At 39.1% G+C, this 6,058-nt stretch overlaps 1 pseudogene; it reads right to left on the reverse strand.

Moving 5' to 3' along the window:
* Window positions 1–1,726: 1,726 nt before the first annotated feature.
* The window catches only part of LOC109314013, a 14,756-nt pseudogene continuing 10,424 nt past the window's right edge, over window positions 1,727–6,058 (reverse strand).

Here is a 6,058-nt window from a genome sequence, read left to right on the forward strand (position 1 = left end):
TTTGGTATGATCCCATCCATAGGCAAACCAGTTCTGGTTGTATGATATCTGTTCTGCCTTTTAAAATATGTTGTTGGGTGCAGTCTCAAACCACGTGCTGTCAAGGGGAAATAATATTTCCAAATTCAAGTGGTAAGAAGGTTGTTACTCTGTTTTCAGTTTTGAAAGACATTATTTCTCATTCCCACTGCTTCTAAACTCTGATATGTAATTCCTCCCTAGAGGTCTGATCAAATGCTTATTAAAGTGCTTGTGTCTCTTGTGAGAAACAGACCTTATCTACTGAAAATACAGTTTTTCCCTAATACTTTTGAAAACAGCATAAGGAAAGAATACGTTATCTGCAGCATGAACCTGTTTTTTAAAGGAAAAAAGTAGTAGTTAGCTGTGTTAGTCTGAAGTCAGGAAGAAGGCAGGGTAGTGTGGATTCTTATAGATGGTCTTGTTCAGAGAGGCATGAGCTTTTTGTATGCTATAGCCTACTTCATCAGATGCTATGACAAAGTAAATGCATCTAACAAAGTAGGCTGTAGCCTGTGAAAGCTCATGCCTGTCTGAATGAGTTATGCTATAAGGTGTTATACTGCCCTGCCTTCTGTCTATTTTTGAAATTGTACAGTAACTGCAAACAGCATCAGCCTGTGTGACTTGTCTTTCTGGTTGATCATAGCAAATGAGGAACACTTTGCTGATAAAGGTAGTAATTATTATTAGGTTCTAGTTTTATGAAGTCCTAAACAAAAAAGTTAAGAGTGTATAATAATTGTGAGTAGTATGCCTATGTATATATTTTACCTAGGTAAAATATGTACCTTGGGCTAAACTGTTCTCTCTTAATTTTTAATGTAAAAAAATATGCAAAACTTAATCACAGGACCTTTGCTTACAGAGATAGCTTATGATAGGATTTTAACTTAGCTGAATGGCAAAGACAAATTAATGTTTGGAAAGGAAGAAACAGACTGCTTATAACAGATCACTGTCACTTAAGGGACTCTCTAAGGCTGCCTGAATTTAGAGGGCCATAGCAGCTCAGAATATGAAGGAAAAGATGTCTTAAAGCCTTTGTAACCCCTCTTAGAAGCGCAACATTTTCATATAGAGCGGTAATGGTCTTAAGCTCTGGGCCTGCCTGAGTCCCCATTCAAACCAAAGGAGTTTACATGTGTACAAGATATGTTTGGAACTGTTTCAGAAGGGGAACATTTGGAAAGAGCAGGAGCTGTTACATTCTGATTTTCCATGTGGACAAGTCAGGAGTCATACAGCTGTAGCAAAACTACTCCGTAATACTGCTTCATCTGGTGGTAAAGTTGTAGTGGTTTTGCTATACAGGCAGTTCTCGCACTTACAGTGGGTTACATTCCTGGAAAAGGCACTGTAACTTGAAACGATGTAAGTCGAATCTGATTTTCCCATAGAAACCATGTTATAATAGGGGGTTACTTTCCTGACCAAGGGCCTGATGCCCAACTTTTTATAGAAATGACCATAAACACCATATTTAAATCAACTATTTAATTTTATTTAATCGGAAGGTGAAGGAACACCTTCACCAGGGTCATGGAATGGGCTTCTTTGGGGAGATTTTTTGGGAGACTTAGGGCCACTTGATGGCTTTTTGAGAAACTGATCCAGGAATGTTTGTTTTGCTGCCCCCTTTTTCTCATTGTAAATTTCCCTGTAGCACACATGGGCATTAGAGATCAAGTTGTTGGTCTTTGAGGTTGGGATCCATTTTTTCAAAAATTGTCATTGCAGCTTCCAAATGCTTGCAGGCCTCATTCATCTACTTTGTTGTCATGGTACCTTGAGCAGGACTGTCTTGAATCTGGGCCTGATTTTCTGCCTTTCTTTGCTCCTCAAGACGGACAAGCTCTTCATTGGTCAGTTTCTGGCAATGAGAGGCCTGCAACTTCTCAACATCTTCTGTTTCAGCTTCTAGCTGTAGCTGGCCAGCCATCTTCACATCAGCAGTGACTTTATCCACTTGGTCTGCAAATCCTTGTAAATCAGAGATGAATTTTGGACAGTTTTTTACAGACACCACTGAGGTTGGATTCCTTAACCTCTTTCCAAGATTCTCCAATTTTCTTCACTGCATCCAGGATGTTGAAGCCCTTCCAGAATTCCTTGAGGGTTGGTCCACCTTCCTGGTCTGTGATACTGATGGCCTGGGCAAAGTTTCTTCTAAGGTAGTGAGCCTTAAAAAATGAAATGACCCCCTGGTCCATAGGCTGGAGCAGCAATGTTGTGTTGGGGGGCAAGAAAATGACCTTGATGTTAGGGTTTAAGTCTGCAAGATGTGCAGGATGTCCAGGGGTATTGTCTAAAATTAACAATGCCTTATGCGCAAGGTTGTTCCTCTCACAATAATTCTGAACAGCCGGCACAAAATAGTCAGTGAACCATTCCTCAAAAAGGGCCCCAGTCACCCAAGCTTTACGATTTGATTTCTAGATGTCTGGAAGTCTGCCTTTAACATAACCCTTAAGTGCTCTGGGATTTTCAGAGTGATAAACAAGCAAGGGTTTGAGCTTGAAATCACTTGCAGCATTTGAACCAAGCAAAAGGGTAAGCCTCTCTTTAGCTGCTTTAAAACCAGGCATAGTTTTTTCTTGTTGGGCGATGTACATCCTGGAAGGCATTTTCTTCCAGAACAGCCCAGTCTCATTGATATTGAAGACTTGTTTGGCACAATAACTTCCCTCTTCAATGATTTTAGTCATTTTTTAGGAAAATCTTGAGCTGCAGTTTCATCAGCACTAGCAGCTTCACCTTGCATCCTGATGTTATGCAAGGCATACCTGCCTTTAAAATGCATGAACCAACCCTTATTTATGCTGAATTTTTTATCCTTGGATCCCTCGTCACATTGTTGCTTCACAGTGTCAAAAAGACTCAAAGCCTTGGGTTGCATGGTGGCTAAACTCAAAGGCATACAGTGCTGAGTTTGATCCTGAATCCACAAAATCAAAAGTCTTTCCATCTCAGCCACAAGTCCTGCACGTTGCCTTACAATAGTGGATTGCAATGAGGCAGTGCTTTTAATTTCACCACTTATTTTTTTTCTTTTCTCTAATAATAGTTTGTATCATTCCCTGCTTGTCTGTGCATAATAAATATAATGCAACAGGTGCTGCCCTTTTGAAATGTTCCCCTTTAGCAACATCTTTCAATGTACATGTGTCCCTACCTCAGGAGTACACTTACACAGAATCAGTTGCAGTGCTGGCAATTGTTTTCAAAATGACAACTGCCGCATTTTCTTGATTCTAAAACAAGGTTTCCCCCCTATTTAACAAGCTACTCAGCTGCTCCAGGGGCTAGGCTGGGGCCATGCTCAGTACCCCAGGCTGGAATGGGGACAGGGCCTGCTGGTGTGGAGGAAGGGTAAGGGGAAAGCAGGGGCTGGGGGGCTGGAGGGTGAAGTGGGGGGCAAGGCTGTAGGGGTGCAGGCAGCAAGGCAAGCACAAGCAGGGAGCAAGCTGCTTAACTTCCCCACACCACCTGCCCTCCAGTGGGACAAATTAAAGATGACCCTCCAATAATTAGATTCTGTGCAAGGAAAATTATAACAAATTTATAATTTTTCATGCATAGAATCTAGTTCTTGGGAGGTCACCTTAAATTCAGGGTCATCTTGGGTAAATATGGTAATTTTACATGTGCCAGGTAACAGGTTTGAAATAAAGAGACTTAGGTAGGGTCTGCTTGTTAGAATTTGATCCATAGTTCCAGTAGACCTCAAAGTTCCCTGCATGGTTTTTAAATATCACAGCCTAAGTATTTTGAATTGGGCATCTAAAAATTGAAAATTCGTCCCTAAATGGCTTATGTGTGATATAAGGTCTTATATGACTAAAGAAGTGTAGCTTGGAAGACCAAATAAATTCTTAACCTGGATTTCTATGTTTTATGCCTATAAAGAAAATCTTCCACTCATGTATCAATGTATTCTTTTTCTTCTTTCTGCAGCTAACCTGAAACTATCAAATTAACAAGATGTGTAGTGTCTCATGTCTCAATTAGTTGTTAACTCTGAAACCTAATAGCAGTGCTGACATTTAATCATTAATCATTTCACTATTGTTTGGTTAACAAAAACATCCAGCTGCTGTGTTTAGCCTATAATTTCAGACTGCCTCCTACACTGGCTGCAAAACATTGTTTCTTACCTTACTGCCAACTGTTTCTATAATACTAGTCATGCAGCATCCATAAAGAAATCTGAGGAACGTTGACAGCTCAGGAGCAGGGTGAAATCAAATGAATTTAAAAGGCCACTAGCCCTAAAATCTGGTATTTTCTTTATAAATTAACAGTAGTTCCTACTACTGTTTCTGTTTTGCTTCTTGTGTGGTAACACCCACAGGTTCCCAGAGTCTTTCAGGCTTTGTGCAGCCATCGCAAAAGACCATCCTGGTCCAGAGAGTTTACAGACTAAGCTTGAAATGAAAGAGCAGTTTGGGAAGCCATAGATGGAGGAGTGCAGGATACAGGAACATGATTCACATATCTGTGGTAAGTAGTAATTGGAGAAGAGTAGCTATCCTCCTTCTTAACAATTTTTTAAATTTTTTTATCAAATGTCCTCTCTAAAATATTTTCCCTATGTTAAAAAATAACTTCCTTTGTCCAGTGTACTGTCCATCACACAGAAAACACATTGAAAAAGAAATAACTTTCTCATTTCTTTCAGTTACTCTGATTGTAACTATATAGAACTATAGCTGGTCAAACTTTTCTGTTGCAAAAAAAAAAGATTCCTAAATTGGCATGTCCCTTCAATATCAAACTATGAAGATTTGTTGCAGGGAAAAAAGTGAGAACTAGATATCCCCAGATGCTTAAGATCCTTTGAAAATTATGTCTTATTCCAAAAAAATGTTAGCTCATAAAAGCAAACAAGAAGTCATATTCTTAGCTTCATATTTAGAATACATCAATGAATGTTATAATCAAACAAACTTACTTTTATGAGGCTGAAGGTTTGAGTGTGATTTTGAAATGTCAGATTAGCATATGACCTTTACTTATATTTTAAAAATTTAATGAGTAAAAATTCTTTTATACCATTAAAATTTTTTTGCATTAGCTCTTTGTAGATGCTGATTCTGACATGAACTCCTGTGAAAATTGTCCTCTAAAAATGGAAAGTTTCTCTTGCAAGGTTAAACTTTATTTAAAATTGAACTTACAATCTGACCTCCTCTTCTGTCTTCATGAGTTTTAAGTCCATGTAGCTGTCAGTGACAGTAAAGAGCAGACTTTGAAAAGTGTTTTTCAAGCCATTGTGACAATTCAGGAGATAATGGGACAGCAAATGCAAATATGTTTTGAGTATTGTGTTCATTGACCATAACACATCATTTGAGTATGACTGACCATTTCACATTGGAGGAGGGCTCATTAGAAAATACAGGCTGTGCAAAGTTATGCAAAGTGTCAAAGGAAAACTCTGACGACTTAATTTTCAGGTCCTCAATGAATGATTTTTGAGTGAGTGATTCTCAGCCAGGGTGCTATGGCACCTTGGAGTGGCTTGAGATCTTTTGAAGCATGCTGCAGGGGTGCCATGCAGCATTGAGCACTGCTAGGTGTAAAAGAAAAATTGCTCTATTATTTTTCTGTCATGAAAAAATAAGTGAAAGGTAAGACCTGGCATTTTCGAAGAGGTGCCTTGAGTTGAAAAAGGTTGTGAACCATTGCTCTAAAACCTTTGATTGTGATGACATTGCGTTCTAATTACCAGAAGTGCCTAGACTAAGCTGCTCCTTCTCCTTTCTGTGTACCACAGTTCCTATGGAATTGAGCATGAAAGCCTATGGGCCGCTCTGTAGTAGGAGCACAAGGCTAGAATAGCTCAGATTATCAAGTCCAGGTGACTTGATTATCTTTTATAAACCAATTGAGCCCTATGTATGAATACTATATATTTTCTATAAACAATCTGTTTGATTTAGGGACAGTTATTATGTAGCTATTGTGGATGGGTGGGAACTGAATGCATACTTGCAGTAAAAGCTGTTATCCAGCATCAGCGGGAAATGGGGGG

Source organism: Crocodylus porosus, unplaced genomic scaffold (genome assembly GCF_001723895.1).
Source record: "Crocodylus porosus isolate Cpor-Errol unplaced genomic scaffold, CroPor_comp1, whole genome shotgun sequence".
Classification (NCBI taxonomy): Eukaryota; Metazoa; Chordata; order Crocodylia; family Crocodylidae; genus Crocodylus; species Crocodylus porosus.